The sequence below is a fragment of the Peromyscus californicus genome, unplaced genomic scaffold (assembly GCF_007827085.1).
Source record: "Peromyscus californicus insignis strain IS unplaced genomic scaffold, ASM782708v3 Scaffold_16__1_contigs__length_79575227, whole genome shotgun sequence".
Lineage (NCBI taxonomy): Eukaryota > Metazoa > Chordata > Mammalia > Rodentia > Cricetidae > Peromyscus > Peromyscus californicus.
This window is the reverse complement of record NW_026294458.1, coordinates 30927333-30945742: the sequence shown is the minus strand read 5'-3', so window position 1 is coordinate 30945742 and position 18410 is coordinate 30927333. Positions and strand designations below refer to the sequence as shown.

The 18410-nt window shown below is 37.6% G+C and overlaps 1 non-coding gene across 1 annotated transcript; it reads right to left on the bottom strand.

The window, feature by feature from the left end:
- Positions 1–17898: 17898 nt before the first annotated feature.
- On the bottom strand, positions 17899–17984 carry LOC128112353 (small nucleolar RNA SNORD88). The gene has a single exon (XR_008218971.1). It is a non-coding gene; the product is annotated as a small nucleolar RNA SNORD88 (small nucleolar RNA).
- Positions 17985–18410: the final 426 nt, after the last annotated feature.

Genomic DNA, 18410 nt, shown 5'->3' with positions numbered 1-18410 from the left:
AGCTCCCAACAATGATCCTCAAACACATAAGCACATCTTGACCTTTTTTTTTCCTTTTATTGAAAATGGATTTTTTTTCATACAATGTGTTCTGATTACAGTTTTCCCTGCCTCTACTCCTCCCAGTTCCCCCTCACTTCCCTTCCCATCTGGACCAATCTCCTTTCTATCTCTCATTAGAAAACAAACAGGCATCTAAGAGATAATAAAATATTGGATAAAACAAAAGCAAACACATCTGAAAGGAAAAAGCAAATAAGCAGAAGGAAAGGAGCCAAAGAAAAGGCACAAGAAGTATATCAAGACACAGAGATCCACTCATTCAGTTACTCAGTAATTTCATTAAAACACAAAACCAGAAACCACACTATCTATGTGAAGGAACTGTAGGATAAAAAAAGAAGAAGAAATAAAATTAACAAGTAAAAATTAAGCCAGGAGGTGATCTTTAATCTCAGAACCTGGGAAGCAGAGGCAAGCACATCTCTCTGAGTTCCAGGCCAGCCTGGTCTACAGAGCTAGTTCCAGGCCAGCCTGATCTACAGAGTTAGTTCCAGGCCAACCTGGTCTACAGAGCTCGTTCCAGGACAGCCAAGGCTACACAGAGAAACCCTGTCTCCAAAAACTAAAAATAAAATTAATAATAATAATAATAATAATAATAATAATAATAATAATAACAATAAATTAAAAATGGTAAAATAAAAGTTTTTAAAAGCTCTGACAAGATATTAAGAGACCAGGAATGTTCCAAGATGCCATTGAATTCATTTTCTGTTGGTCATCTGCTGCTGGGCATGCAGCCTCCATTTAAGAGTAGTTTGTTTTTCCAGTGAGACAACTTTGGAAAAAACTAAATTTTTATTTGCAAGTGGTTATCAATTGGAAATAGCTTCTGGAATGGGGGCATGTGTCTACTTCTCCTTTCAGCTTTAGGACCCCCTCTAGTGCATACCTAAATAGGCCATGTGCATGCTACCCAGTCTCTGTGGGTTCATATGTGCATTAGTTGTACTGAGTTTAGAAGACCTTGTATCCTTGGTATCCTCCATCCCCTCTGGCCCTTACATTCTTTCCACCTCTTCTTCCACAGTGATAGACCCATACTTATCCTCCTGCACAACACTCAGCTCCAAATGGATCAAAGACCTTAACTTAGAACCAGATGCACTGAGTCTCATAGAAGAGAAAGTGGGAAATAGCTTTGAACTCATTAGCCCAGGAAAAGATTTTCTAAATAGAATACCATTAGCACAGGCGCAAAGTTTAACAATTAATGAATGAGACCTCATGACACTGAAAAGCTTCTTCATGGCAAAGCACACTGTCAGTTGAACAAATCACAGGCTACAGAATGGAAAAATATTTTTCCAACTACACATCCAATAGAATATATCATTATAGATAGATGGGAGAAAACTGGGATGGGAGAATCAACCAGTGAGAGGGAGCAAAGAGAGGAACAGACAGCAGAAAGAATATTGGAGAGACAGCTAAAATTAAGGGCCATTTGATTGGCAGTATGGAAACCTAATACAGAAGAAGCTTCATAAAATATATACATATATGAAGGAGATCTAAATGAAACTGTCAAATAATAAGGGAGACAGAATCCCAACAGGCTATCACTAGCCACAAAATGAAGCTTCTAGGTACTATGAGAATACTCAAACAGCCAAGGCTGTTGCCAAGGCTGTAAGCTGCTCTCCACAAACTGATGGCAAGGTCCTATTGCTAAAGACAACACCTATACAAGTCACTGAACATGGAGAATTTGAGCTGGTACCTACCTAGAGTCTTCACTCCTATAGGCTAGTGTTCTTGGTACTGGAAAGTACTCTGCATGTTACTAAGAGAAATATAAACACTAACCCAACTACAGACCCTTCAGTCTACAATGGTGGCTTGCATGCAAGATATGCTAGTGCAGTGGTGGAACAAAGCATGTGGGAGCATCTGTTTTGACTTATGGCCCATTCCAAGAGATGGAACCTATATCCAACACTGTTTGGGTGACCAAGAACCCGAGACTAGATAGCCCAGGGGCATAAGGGAAAGACAAATTCTACTGTTCTACTAAAGGAATGTAGCAATAAAAAGACTCCTAATAGCATTCTGCTATATTCATTGATCAGTTACTTTCTTGACTGTCATCAGAGAAGCTTCCTCCTGCAATGGATGGGAACAAATACAAAGACCCATAGCCAGACAATATGAGGGTAAGAGAGACTTTAGAATACTCAGCCCTAAATGGGATGTCTCCATCAAATCCCTCCCCTCAGGTTTTACATCCTTGAGTTTTCAAGAAATAACTTAGTGTTGGGAATGTGACTGAGACAGAGAACAGTAATCACTCTATTGCATTTCACACTATGAACACTGCTTTTTGGTCACATGAATTCCAGCCTAGATTTAATATCTTGTTTACTTATTTGAGTAAAAGCCTGCCATTTCCTCGGGAGTGGTAGCAGAATTTGTATGCATGGGAACAAGCAGAGGATATTTGTCTAACCTGGTTGATGATATAGAAAATGAAACAATGACTATGTGGAATTAACCTTTTAAACCAGTGGTTCTCAACCTGTAATTCCAGACCCCTTTGGGGGTCAAGTGACCATTTCACAGGGGTTACGTTACCTAAGACCATCTGAAAACACAGCTATTTATATTACAACTCATAACAACAATAAAGTCCAAGTTATGAAGTAGCAATGAAAATATTTTATGGTTGGGGTCATTATAACATAAGGAATTGTATTAAAGTGTCACAATATTAGGAATGTTGAGAACCACTATTTTAAAGTGAATAAAGAATAACATTGAAAAGTTGCCACCTTTCCCAGAGAATCACAGGTGCTGAAGGAACAGTCTTCATTGGACAAACTTCTGGCCAACTGATGAAAAGAATTCTTACTGGAGAGACTTTATACAGGAGACCTCCAGAGAGCTGGTTCCTTGAACTGCTATTATGAGTAGCTGTGCTTGACTCAAATGGCTTCTCAGTTTTATGGCTCACCCAAATTCTCTTCAGGAAGTATCATCTGAAGACCTTCAGGAACCACTTCTATGTGACTATTATTTATATTAGATTCTTAATAATCTATAGTTACACATGCCTGAATAAAATCATGTCAACTTACCAGGATCAGAACCAAGAATGCCTGCTACCTTTTCTCTTGGACACAATATTTCCATTACATGTGGAGTGAAAAGTTTTACAGAATCCTTTCTTATAGTGTTTGAAGTAAAGCAACTTAAAATGCATTATACAAGGATAATCCCATTCCATCTTTAGTTTAATCTATCTTTTAATACAAAAGACCATACCAAATAAAATAACTCAGTTGGCTTAAGTGGAAACAAGATGAAGAAAATATATATGCACACTCCAACAAGGGTCTCATGTTACCAGATAGCTTTTGGCTGCTGTTCTTTATTTTTTTGTGTGTGGGAGTACTTGGGATTGAATCTAACACCTCACATGGGTGAAGCACTTGCTTTACCACTGAGTTTAATACATACTCATCTCCAACCACCTTTCCTAGATCTAGAGATTCCACTTCGTGCTGCTAGGGAGTATATAAAACAGCATAACTCATTATTTTTAGGTGACTCCATGAATAGAACAGTTGCTGTAGAATTAGGGTGCAGGAGTTCAGATGCTGAGGACCATGTAAAACCTGGATGTGGAGGACCTATGAAGAAGTGCAAGTGCAGACAAGGGAATCCTTGGAAGCTCACAGTGTGCAAACAAAGTGGAAATTGAGACCCAACACAGATGTCTTTTGAGCACCCCGACACTGCAGAATGTGCATGACTATATTCTCACACACTGTCACACATAGAACATGCGTACAACAACACATATACCCCACACGCAAACAATCTGTGTACACAGATATTAACCATGCCAACAAAGTACCTCTAAAAGAGTCTCATGACAGTGCTCCTAGAGGGTTTTGATTTTGAGAACAAGTGGAAAAGATTGGGTGTGATAGTACATGCTCCCAGTACTCAGAAGGCTGAGGCAGGATTATGAGCTGAAAACTATCCCAAGCAATATAGCAAGATGCTGCCTCAAATAAATAAATAAATAACCTCCAAAAAAGTAGCGTAAGGGAAAAAAAAATCAGGAATCAGGTTAGTCGTTTCTGTTTCATCAATGCTGATCATTCTTTAGGGAACATGGTTGCCTTATTTTGCCCATTGTTTCATCATTTTAACTTAGATGGTTTCTGGCTACTTCAAATACATTGTGTTTTGGATATTTACCTTATAATCTACTTCTCTAGCAATTCTATTTTGCTGTTTATCATTCACTCTCCCTCCAACTTTTACTAAGCATCATAGCTGTGGGGTGGGGCCTGTTGTTCCCTTTAGAAGTTTGCATGGTGCCTTCTAGTATCATAAAGTATAGTCTCTAGGGAGGGGACATTCAATTCAGTTCCAGCTCAGAGTCCTTTGGGTCCTATTTTTGAAGTGCATAGTGTCTTCAACAATAGGGACTTACTTTCACCTCTAGAGGATAACCAAGAGGGACAACAATAGACTTTATGTTTTGGGAGTCTCTTATATTGCCCTTTTCTACAACTCAAAAGAGGAATTCTCATATCTGGTATTTTAGAAGAAAGTTTCAGGCTAAGGATTTGATCCCTGGGATGTTCATGGAAGTAGAGAACTGACTCTTATGGGTTGTCCTCTGACCTACACATCCATGCCATGGCTTGCACTTCACACACACACACACACACACACACACACACACACACACACACACACACACAAATGCAATTGTAAAAATAAAAAATAAGTCATTTAAAGATTAAAAAGTTGTCATTGAAATTTTCAATTTATAAGCAATTTTTAATAATTTGAAAACCTAGAGTATCTTATTTAGGAAACGTGTCAAATGGAAAGTAGTAAAAAGTTTTTTGTATCTTTTCTTCAAAGCATTTTATAATAGAACTCATACAATCAGGGATATTTTGAGCCTAGTTATATATGGTGGGAGGTCAGAGTTGATGCTAAATATTGCTTCAAGTTATGCTATTTTTTTTCCTGGATGATAATTAAATTTCTTCTTTTTTGTTACCTGACATAAAAATCCCTCCATTTATGTATTTTTTTCAACCATTTATTAATTTATTAATTCCCTCTAACTGCACTTGCCAATTCTGTTTAGCACAATTTTCATGTAACAAAAAAGAATGCTGGCAGATACAATTCTAACAAAGTGACCAAACGTAACACTGCAGCTAGGTGAGTCAGTATCTGAGAGGTTGAATTTGATCCTTAGGATGTCCATGGTAGTAGAGAACTTACTCCTGATAGGTTCAAATAAGAAGAACAAGATATCACTTATTGTCAAAAGTTCAAAAATTGAACATAATCATGAATAAGTTGGCATTCTACAAGATAATTAACTTGAAATCCTTAAAAATATTAGGGGGTGGAGATCTGTTGACATTTGGAGAATTGAAAGCTCAGAAAACTGAATGAAACGTGAATCATAAATCCTGTAAATCTTATTGGATCATGCTGTGCAACATTAACCACTGACCTCTGAGAATGACATGGTGGCTTTTATCTTGAACTGTGAGGAGCTCTAATGATTTGAAGGAGACTTGCAAAGGCCTATAAGGATAGATAAAGCTATTGCCAGACACCATAAGTTATTAAAAGAAAATTCTACTACCAGGGATTTGAATTATTGGTAATCACCTGAGGTCCCTAAAGTAATACAGGTAATTGCTACTTTTAGAGGTTGCCCAGCAGAACTAAATGGTAAACCTATTAATGAATTCACTCCTAATCTCAGTCATAAGACACAGAGAAATCAAGCTGGAACTGGGCTGTAAACTTCTTCCCTGTTAGCTCTTACAATGTCAGAAGTGCTGTACAGGCTATAGGGTAAAAGTAGTCACCTGTGTGAATTTACTCAACTGCGAATGCTGTATGCAATTATACCAACAAGCTAGGCAAGATCAACTCACTGATAAGATCGTGGCAAGAGTGCTATTGTGGTTACCAAATACTTTCTGTTTCCTGGATTTGATGCCTGCACCATAGAAAGGAATTCATGTATGGTACTATAAACTTGATTAAATGCTCATCACTGGGAAGGTCTAGTAAAGAAGCTATTTTGCTAAATGGTCAAATTGCCTTCTAGATAACAATATGTAAGCCCACAAATTATTGCTGCCATAAATTTACTATAGACAGCTAATGGTTGCTAGATGAGAGGCCTATAAACTCATTCCTCAAGGAATTATAGGTACTTAAAGATTCTGGAGGAAGGGTTCATGAGGGCTCACTTTTCACTTCAAGGCTTTATAGACTGCTAATAGTCAGTAAGGAAGAATTCTTCTTCTTTTTTTTTCCCTTTCAGTGGTGCAGCCGTCTATAAGTCACTAGTATCTTTCTAAATAACGTTTCACCTATGCTCCTGAAAACAATCCTAATTGAACTCATTATCCCATCAAGGGACATTTGAGTTGAATCATTCCTTTAGGATTTATCATTAGTGTCTTGTCTAGTGAACAGACATTCGTTTGTTTCCCTGTGAAAAGTTCAGATCACACTTGCTTCCTGAATGTGAGACATGACAAATCCAAAGACGAGTTTAGGAGAAGCACTTACGTTGGCTCGGCTGTGGATGATGACACAAATGCCACTGAAGATAAGCTATCTGAGGCTGGTGTCCATGAGGGCAATTCTAATGTGACTGTCTTCCCTATGCACCATGGACTAGCATGGCTTCTTGCCACAGGAGCAGTTGCATAGCCTTAGCTGTGGGTGAAAAGACATGCAAATAAGTGTTTTCCATCTGAAGATGGAGCAATCATATTAGCTGCCGTCCTCTATGTAGAGTAGGGTGCTTTTGGGGATGAATGTATTGCCTCTAGTGAGAATGGGGACAAGTCGTAAATGGCTTGTAGACTCAATTCTAAGCAGGATGTGGCATCAGTTGCACAACCCTTGTTCTAGGCAATGAGGCATGCTACCGAGGCTGGTCCATCTGATGAGAAAAAAGTTGCTGGTGCAAGGGCAATGAGAAAATACCGTCTACTTCACTAGCTTCAAACTGGTGGGGAGGGTGACTAATAAAAGAATGAGATGCTGTTGGTGGCTTGCTGTTTCTATAACTGGAGGGGGTTTGCATAAGGGAGAGAGAACACAAACTGAACCTCTGCTAACTGTCTTCCTGCTGTGTTCCCAAAGCTTGGAACCCAGGAGAAGAGTCAGATAGTGAGAAGAGTGGGGTAAAAGTGATAGAATTAGCCCTCAAGTCTGACCTTTAATTTATGGATGGAAAACTCCATGAGTCAGCAGCGTTCAGACAGGGATCTTAGTAATCCAGCACAGTAAATTATGGTAGAGAATACTCTGCTCTTTACTATTTTGGTTGAGAAAGACTTTTATAGAAGGAATGAAGGAGCCTCTCACAGTAGTTTTAATTTGCATTTCCTTGATGGCTAAATATGTTAAACATTATTTTTAATACTTACCATTCATTTGTGTTGCGTCTTTTCAGAACTCTTTATTTAAGTTCCATGCTCTATTTTTAAATTGGGGTATTAGTTTTCTTGATGTTTATTTATTTGTGTTCTTATTCTAGCTATTAACCCTGAATCCTTATTGGATAGCTGATGGATATTTTTCTCATTTATATAGTCTTTCTCTTCACTTGAGTAATGTTGTCCCTTACTGTACAGAAATGTTTTAATTTCATGAGGTCCTACTTATTAATTGCTAGTACTAACACCTGTCCTATCAGACCCTTTCAGAAACACCTGTACTAATGAGTTCAAGTGTATTCCTTAGTTTCTCCTCTATCAGAGCCAGGGAATTGGGTTTTATGTTGAGGTCTTTAGTCCATTTGAAGTTGTTGTTTTTTTTTTTTATACAGAGTGAGAGATAAGGACTGAGTTTCATTGTTTTTACATGTAGCTATCTAGTGTGACCAGCACCATTTATTGAAGATGTTTTATTTTCTCCAAAGAATATTGTTGATTCCTTCACCAAAAATTAGGTGACTATAATAGTGTAGGTTTATATGTAGGTTCTAATTATATTCCAATGATCAATAAGTTCCATAGCTGAGGAGTTATTGGTAATTCTTAGTTGCTGGGAGAGAGTCAAATTTCTCAAAGAATGTATCTCCTGATAATTCTATCATACCACAGAGGATGGCCACACATCAAGAAGATTTGAGCAGACAAAGTGACCTTGAATGGGAATAAAAGAGAAAATTGACAGAAGACACAAAGTTGGGTTGGAGGGAAAGGGATGCATCTAAGAACAGTTAGATGAGGGAGAATAAATATGATTTAAACATGTACAGCATTCTCAAAAAACTAATAACATATGCCCTCTTTGATCTGGCTTATAAGGCTGTAGGGACGTATGTGTGCATGGGATCAGTTTGAATACTATAGAGCAAAGAACACAAATAATTGAAGCTCATCCCTCCTTAAGAAAAGGCTTGCAGCATAACCTGAAGCAACATGAAAGAAAGCATTCCATGATGGGCTGGCTTGTAAAAACCATTAGAGTCACTGGGTTATGATGTTAAGAATGGGATGACAATACAGGATGAATAGACACTGCTGAGGAAATTGGGCATGATGGAGTTGGTGTTTATGTCCAGTCACAGAAAACAAGCTGATTCAGAACAAATCTTGAAACTGGTTTGGGTTTGTAATGACTTTGCTGAGCCCTGTGGTGAGACATAGTATTTCCTGAGTAGGATAAGCTTTGGCAGATGTGAATGATTTAGTCTTGCGTATAAATGGCATTTGCAAAGGGTCAAAATAATCAAGAGGCTACGAGAAAAAGATAAAGCAGATAAAAGGGCCTGACTGAGTCACTTAAAAGCAAATGTAGACAAGATTTGTGTAGAGTCAGAGTTCCTAAGGAAAATAAATTGGCAGAGTCAAATTTAATGCTATGAGCCTCCGGAAGGTTGTAAACCTGAGCAATAGATTAATGAAGTTATAAATGACAGAGTTATAGAGGAGAAATTTTGTCTAGGAGTGGACAGTTACACATCACATTGTTCTCCTATCCAGAGTAATGTGTGTACATTTCTCTTCCGAAAGAAAGTAAACTGGAAGTGAATTATTAATCCGGCCATCTACTAATCTATGTAGCAGTGTGTGAGCAATGGAAAGGCAGCAGCAAGCCAGGACTCCACCCTAGAGATTGTCAGACATGGTGGCTCTGTGTCAGCATCCAGTTGCTTGCAGGCTTGTGACAAGGCAGTGTATCGTGGTACACAGGGTTCTTTGAAGTTTTTCAACTAGAATGGCCAGGAAACAGAGAAGGGGAGGTATCAGAATCCCAGTACATAATTCAAGGGCTCAGCCCCAGTGACAGTAGTCCTCCAATCAGGGCCTACTTCCTGAAGGTATCATCAGCTGGAGAACCAACTTTCAACATATAAAGCTTTCAAGGACATTTAAGATCTAAAACATAATGGAGCTGAATTATATGCCTTCCCCAACCATGCACTGAAATCTCAAATACAAAATCAGAGACTGAGACAATATTTTGGAGGTGAGGTTTGAACAGAGGAAATTAATTTTGTGATCAGTAAGGTGATCTTTGATCTATACCACTATTGTCCTTTGTGGGAGCCTACAGTGACTCCAGCTTCTGGCTTGATTCCATCTTGACTCAGAGTCAGAGAGTTCAAGCTTGTCTTTTCTCCTTAAAGCTGGATAACAGGATGTTTGGCCAAAGGTGTGGCTACTAGAAGTTTTGCTCTTCAAGGTCACATAACAGGATGTTTGGCCAAAGGCGTGGTTACTAGATGTTTTATACCCACCTTGCTTTGGGTATAAAAAGACTGTGAGAAATAAACTCGGGGCTGCTGCAGTATTGACTCAGAGCCCCCTGAACCTATCCTATGTCTCTGACTTTTCTTTTATGTCTGTTTTTTCTCAGTCCTCACTAACCTACTTAAGAACGTTTAACAGGTTGGAGGAGACCTGACAGTCCTTCTAAGAGAAGACATTCATGCAAAGGAGAAGGAGGTGTGATAAGTCATGGGGAGAAAACAGACATCTATAAACCAACGAAAGAAACTCAGAATACATCCATTCATCTAAGGCTTGGGGAAGAACAACCAAGCACCATCCAGACAAGATTCATCCCTTCTGTGGTATTTTGTTATAGATGTTTCATAATCTAACACTAGATGACAGGGTGCATGACATGGGACCACATGGAGAAAATCTTAGCAAGTGTCTAGTACAAAATATACTCATTAAGCGGTATTTGCCATTACTAATATTAAAATATAGAAGTTTTTATGATTAGACATAGTTTTCCCCCAAATAGTAATTTTACAATAAAATGTAATTTCCTATTAATATTTAAAACAAGCCAAAGACTGTGATCTGAAAAAACTCTCTTAAAATAATAATTACATGTTAAAAGTGACCTGAAAGATAATTACTCTGCTATTTATTTTTTTTATTTAACAGAGAATGTAGTCTACATAATTGTATCTACATTAAAGCACTTTAGAGGCAAAATGGTTTTCAAAGAGATGTCTAGATATTTGTTCCAGAATTGTTTTAAAACACTACTTTATAGGTATGTTTGGTTTATGTCACAAAGCTACATTTTCCCAAATGGGTGCTTTAATTATTTTCTTCAAAATAAATTAACCTTTCCCTATGTTTACATCAGAAGTTGCATCTTATCTGTCTTAGATACCTGTATTTTTATAGGAAATAGCTCTCTTTTCGTTAGGAAGACCACACCCAAGAGATAACTTTATGTTCCAGCAAGGATTCAGATTCCTTTCAACCCAACACACTTATATTCACTGCTTTTTAACTTGCTGCTTCTCATTTTAAAAGCTTGCTCTAACCAGGTAGCTAGAGTGCAGTGGCACTGAACTAAAGGTTCACAGGCACAAGAAAGCTCTGAGACAGCCCGTTGCCATGGAGTTAGGGTGGGAATGATGAACTAACTTAGTTGACAGGCAGCTGAGGTCAATAAACCACTGAATCTAGATCAGAAAGCCAAACCAAGAGATAAAATGAGCAAATGGTATGGAAGGTGAATAAAATGAAAACAAATCACAAAATGTCCCTGAAAAAGCATAAGGAAATAAAAACTCAGCACATCATAGGAATAGGATGTGCAGAGGACATATTCAGTACATAGAAACATTTCTGTGTACTTCTAAGTCTGTGTGGGCACTCAAGAACTTGGGTAGAAAGAACCACATAGTGGGGTTGAAGGATCATGCTTCACAGGATGAGTGGGGGGATTTGGTAAAGTTAATTATTCATCTCTTTGATTATTTCATTACCTTGTTAGCCACACACACAGCATCTGAGTATTGACATGACAGTCCAGGAAATGCAAACAGAAAAACTGAAATATACTAAAATGGTAACTCTTTCAAATTTCTGATGTATTCTGGTACTCCTTTATCTGCCTGCCTCCTTTACTGAGGTTGGGAAAGTGCTAACCTTTATCTGCACTGTGAAGTCTACCTCCATATCAAAACCCAATCCTAACCATAGGGGAAATCAAAGGCCTTGACAGTCACTCAATATTTTCAATCATATTTGTTGATTTGACTCATAGCCCTGATTACTGGGCATCTGCCTTAATTCTACTGGTTAACTAAATCTCATAACCATCTGTTCCATTTAGTCTGTGTTTTGTCCTTACTAGTCCAGGCAAATATTTTGATTTCTTGTATAAATAGTTCCCCAGTTTTAGAAACCTATTGTATCATTTCTGATCCTCAAAGAAGGTCTACACCTAAAAAACAAGATATATGGATAACCTCTGGCTTCTCCTGGTACTTAAAGAATCCTAGAATTCTAAGCCATGGCTCTGTGGCCTACCAGAGGCTCCTTTTACTCCAAGTGGTGCTTGCTTTTAGAACAAAGGCCTGCACCTTTTGGCCAGATCCCGAAACTGAAGCAAACCATTACTCTCCACACCTCTCTCTGTATTAGAGTAGATGACACTGTCTGAGCTGTGGACTTAACAGCAACTCCTGATTTATGATACTAACCAATATCTGTTTCCTCCATGCTCTTGTTCAGGGTATGCTATAGTGAACTGAACTGTGTGATATGAAACTGCCTACTACTCCTAAGAGGTTATAAATAGATAGACTATTCCTTTTTCTTGAGAATTTGGTTCAGAGAGACTTCTGGGGATGGGGGACTTGACGGGAGAGGCATTCTGAAGCTGCTTTCTGAAAAGGCATCTCTGCCTCCATCCCCTCATTATCCACACTGATAATGAAGCTTCTTTCTAGTCTTTAAAGAGAAGCTCCTTCTTCCCTTTAAGGCCTCATCATGTTTGGATGCTCCATATAGTTCATTGTTTCTGTGTAATGTTTTCCCTCCCATCTCGAGACCCACTCGTGTTCTTGAGGTGCTATTATTCTAATAAACTACAAACCTGAGGGGAATTACGAGTCATGTGCCAGTTTCCTTTCTGGACCAGCTGATGTTGTCAGTCTCTTACTCCATTCCCTCTGAGGCTGGGAAGTGTGAAGAGTTCCCTCATCCCTTATGTTATATTTCTTATACTAGGAATTGTCTTTGCGAGATTACTTCCCATCGTCGTTGCTCAGGTCTCTGTTCCAGCGAGGGAATCTCACTTGGTGCTAAGCTCTGTATTCCAGCATGTTCTTTGTCCTTAACTGAGTGGTGCTTTACATGCCTCAACTTTTAAATCAATACTGTCCTCAGCTGCCAGAGAGCCTTGAATTTGGAGAGAGTATAAGTGATACTAACACTCTATGCATAGAAAGTTGCTCTTCTTGACACTTCCTGATGACTACACCCTGTATCCAGAAGTTATTATGTGGTGTCCATTTGCAGGAAGTAATCATTCTCTGTAGCCACTTGCCTTGATTCCTGGACATAGGGAAGGCCATAGAGAGAAATGTGTCCAATTCAAATTGGTTTCAAACAAAAATGAACAAATAAACAGAAGAAGACCGACTCCTTCCCATTTCTTAAACCTGTATTGTGATGGTAGAGAACAATCTGTCTGTGGTTGTCACTCCTGTCCCAAGTTTTTCAAGAGCAGCCATTATCTGAAATGCTCCTAAATTCTATGACAAAGGTAAAGAGAAAATACTCTCAGGCTTCACATAGCCATTACTTTTTTAGTCAGTAAGCAGTATACATATTTCTGTCTGAAATTTACCAGAATTAGCTACTGACCTCACCCAGGCTCAAATCAGACTTCTAAATACAAATGACCAGATGCTGCTGTCAAACATCTTGCTAGTAATTTTTTTCAGTGGTCTCATTGACTATGAGCACCAAAACCTGCCTGTCCCAAAGTCAAAGAGAATGGGGGAAAGACATGAAGAGAAAGAAAATAAACACTGGTATTCCGAAAATGAATTCTAACAGAGACTTGTTGAGGTGGTGGCAGAGAAAGAACCAAAGTCAGAACCGAGAAACACCTTTACAGAGAAATGATTTCAGCAACGAGCAACAGTCACTGGTACTGACAAGTCTTGCCCTCTAGTGCAGCCTACCCCCTGATGTCAAGTGTATCATTTGTAGTTATTAACTAGTTTCTAATAGCTAGAGTTCACATGACGATTCTCCCACTAAGAGCAGCTAAGTTATATCCTTTGCCCTCTGTTCATAAAACATATTAACAGGTTCTGTCTAGAAAAGGAAAATGTTGATGTCACAAGTTTACAAGTCAATATTGGTTTAGAGATGGGTAGGGGACACGCTTTCCTTTCACATCACAGGCTGAGGAACACTGCATGCGAAGGGACTTTGTCATTGAGTTTGTCACAGGGTTGAGCGTTTGGACTGAACTCCTAGTTCCTCTCAGTGTTAATGGATCACTGATTTCCAAGTCCCTTCCGTGACCTGGCAGGGAAGCTCTCTGAGGCCACAAGTTGCACTGCATGCCTATTGTTGAGGTGAGGGACCATATATCTGAAAGTCTGTGTTTGAACATCATCATCAAATTCCAGTGGGTGACTATTTAACTTCTGAATGGAACAATGTTCAATAACTGGATGAACTTCATGAGCATCATATGAAGTCACTTTCATTTTTTGTTTAGACAAAGTTGCAAAACAATTTATTATGGGCACTGTTCAGATTTGAGAATAAGTTCAAAATGGGTAAGCACAATCTAGTTATGTTTGGTCTTTAACTGTATAGAGATAACAATGGTAGTTAATGGTTTTCTTGAGAGCCTTCGTTCATGGATTCAAATTTATAGTCATTCATACTTCTCAACTCCAAGAACTGTTTAAACCAGTATTTCTCAGCCATGATTCCTTTGGGAGTCCCATATCAGATATCCTGCATATTGGATTTTTACATTAGATTCATGAAAGTAGTAAAACTAAAGTTACAAAGCAGCAACAAAATAGTTTGTATTAGGAGGAAACTATGAAACAAGGAACTGTATTAAAGGGTTGCAGCATTAGGAAGGTTGAGAAAATCATCAATCAGTTTGACATATTATGTTTCAAAAAAGTTAAAATAAATGATGAAGGACAAGGTACTCATAGAAAATAATGTAAAAGCATATTCAAATTTATGTTTGAAATAAAATAAAATGCAGGGCAGCACAATGAGTTTACCATCCCACTGAATAACAGAAAGAATGGATGAAAATACTTATTTCTCCTTCCTAGATATTTAGAAAACTTTGGAAAAAATATAAAATACACTACCTGCTTTTATTTGTGTATATTGGGGTGATGATAGTGTTGTGGAGGACAAGCAGGTAGAATGGAGACAGAAATTAGAAAGTGAAATAATTTTTGTAATAAAGGTACAAAAATGTACTTTTGATTTATACAGTTCTTACCTATTCTGAACAATTTTAAGAACAAGTATAATAGCCAAGTGAATTAACCCTTACTTAAAAATGAATTACATTGAAGGCTAAGCAATAAAGCTGATGCAAGGGATATGAAGTAGCATCCCCAGAAAAGAATTTGTCTAAGATCCCAATGAAGTTTGTGTTTCCTTTGGTGATTTCTGGAGTTTAGTCAGAAGAGTTGATTGGTTAATGCACATCAAACTTGGCATTTCAGTTCTTTGAAGAGTGATTCTGAGGACATTCCAGGAATCAGAAACCCACTGATTAGAGCTTTTAAATTTCTTGATAATTTGATCACTTCACCAAGTTAGAGCATCCGAAAAAAGCCAGTATATGAAGTATAAAAAGCAGGGTAATATTGGTGCAAGTCCTTGAAAAGTTATTGGTTTAACTGAGCTGTAGTTTATGTGAGTGTATCCAGCTTTATAAATTGTCTCTGTGGGGAACTCTTCACTAAATGCAAGGTTTAAAAGGGAAGTGAGAATGATAAACATCCCACAGCCCTGAACCTCTAACCTGTTCCTCAACATTTGTTCTCCTCGCCCAAAAAAAGTGTCTCAGACCACACCTGTCTTTAGCACACTTGTGCCACCTTCGTTGTCCAAACAATGTTTCACTGAAAGACCCCATCTCTTGTTTCTTCAGCCATCTACACCTGTCCTTCAAAATTTACACACTATTTTCTTTATTTTCCTTATTTTCTCTTTTCAGTCCTGAGAAGTGGTGTTTTCTGAAGGCTATTACTATGATCATGAAGAATCCAGAAAGCAATTTTTCATATGTCATTTGTCTACCAATTTTCTCTGGAACCACAAGAGGCTCAGTGAGGCAGATACTTATTTTTTTTCAAGAGGCTGTCATTATCTATGTGAATAACTGACCTTCAAATTTGTGAAGCTGTTCAGTACCTATCTCTTAACATAGGATCCAGCATATAATATGTGCTCTCTGCACAATATATATTGGTTGCAATAAAAAAAACCATTAGTTTCTATATATAAAAATTCCAAGAAACTGAAAATTTTCTAAGGATGTTCCATCAAAACTGAATTTGAGATAGATTTTTCTGGTAAGTCAGTAATAGCTCCTGGAAGTCCCCACCAAATAAACAAGAAATTATGAGTAGGGGTGCTTTCACTTAAAAATTTAGTGCTTGGCTAAAAATTCCTTTGTGTACTTGTGTTACCCTAAATGCCTCTATGTGAGATACATCACTATTAACTCTTTTATTAATAATACTCCCAACAAAATTACAGCATATCAAGGTGAATACTCCTCATTCTTTCTCATAGAAACTCTGGTTCTACAAGTGTATAATTGATGATAAACTATGGGAAAGAAGCCAGCATAAAATGATCATTGATTACCCAAAAATTGTATAGGTTTCCAGAGAAAGATCTAGTCATTCATTATAATATCAAAGGACTCTTTTTTAGCATAACTCATTTCCTTTTTATCTCTTCCATTTTAGTTTTCAAAAATGTATTTGTATGTGTATGTGTGCCCTTGAATATGCTGTGGTGCTTGTGTGAAAGGCAGAGGACAACTTACTGAGGCCATTTCTCTCCTTCTACCATATGAGTCCTGGCATTTGAACCCAGGTATTCAGGCTTGGCATCAAGTGCCTTTACCCACTAAATCATTTTGTTTTCTTGTGGCCCTTACTCCTTGTTTTGAAAATGGAAATAAGTCAGTAGAATAAGGAAACTAGAGAATGTGGCTAAGGCCTTAACTAAACACTTTTACTTCTTTGATTTTCTAAAAACAAACTACTGTAGCCTAGACTTCTAACATTCTTATGAGTAATTCAAAGTAATTTATCACTTAGGAATCTGCAATAGAGCATCATATCATCATACATCGTACACCATCCTATGGTAGGAATCCCAGTGACTATGGAGTTTCCTCCATACGTCAAAAAACTCCATTTTTATTAAAATCAAATCCTCTTCTGTGATATGTTAACTGCACATCTGAAGATTCTGTTGAACTTATTACATGTAAACAATGTCAATCACTCAAGCAGCAGTGCCCTATAAAATAAAAGGTGATTTTTCTTTCTTTTTTGCCTTATGTCTTCCCTTTGCTTTTCAGTTTTTGAGGGCAGATGTCACTATGTACCTCAGACTAGCCTCAAACTTGCAATCTTTCTATCTCAACTTCAAAAGTGCTAGGGTATAATCCCATGCCATCATGCCCAGTAACATGTACCTATTCACTTCAGTAATTATTTGTTAACAGTTTCACAGAGAGTGCAATTCAAATCATTAGTGCATGGTGTATTTTAGAAAATATCTGACCCAGACGCCTCACTGCTGGATGAGGAATGAGAGGTTTGAGGAAGTTGAGCTCATTTATACATAGATGGTCCTATGGTAGAAGTTAAAATACAAAACAGCTTCCTCAGCTCTGCTAGTTCCACAAATGCCTACACAAATTTAACTATTTAAAGAAGATACATGAATGAGCTCATTATTCTCATTTGTTTTCTTCTATTATTTTTAGTTAGGATTCAAGGGCAGGCAAACTTAGTAACTTTTTTGATTTTATAATTTTAGTTCTTAGTGTGTTTGATATTATTGTTTCAAAGATATTTAAGGTAGGTTTATATTTAAATATCAGTTATCAAAATATGAATAAAATATACAACATCACAGGAAAGGCTAGTATCTAAATACAGTAGTACTGATGAAATTGTCCTCAGAATTGATTGACAAATAATGTGTATCTTTTTAGTTTTTTTGTTATTGTAGTATAATTTTCTGTATACAAAAAGGTTTATCTTAGAACAATTTTTAGCATATATTCCTGAGATAGTCAATCAAAATTCAATATTAGAGATTCTCGTAGCACCAGTGAATCAATCAAGAAAGTTACTTATGCTTAGGGACAAGAAGAATTTCACTGAAATTATGATTTTTCCATTGTACTTATAAACACTTATCAGTGTTACAAATTTTTAACCTTCAGTAATCTGAACATTTTACTTCAGTCACTGTATAAAAAGAAAATCATTTTCCTTTTGTTTCTATTAAGTCTCCTCAGATTCCTGGTGTCAAAGGTTCTAGAAACTCCATGTTCTCAAGAATGTCAAAGCCCAATGCTGGACATCATGTAGAAGGGGTGGGGAGCTATTTTTAAATTTCATTTATGTATGTGTTTTTGGTGGTGAATCAGCCATGGAGCGTGTGTGGAGACCAGAGGATGCCTTGAAGAAGTCAGTTTCCTCCCTCCATCTCATGGGTCCCAAGGATTGGAGTCAGATTGTTAGGAATTGTGTCAAGCACCTACACCTGCTGAGCCATCTCAATGGCCCTGAGGCAGTTATTATTAAGGGGTGTGTGTGTGTGTGTGTGTGTGTGTGTGTGTGTGTGTGTGTGTGTCCTTAAGATTCACACAGGCAACTTCAAATAAAATAGTCATGTGGAAAAGTTGCACAAAATGTAGATTCTATTATGGCTTAGCTAAATGGAGATTGATCTTTGAAAAAAAAAATTACTCTAAAGTCAGTCTGAACTTGAACAAATAGTCAACTGTTCCTAAACAAA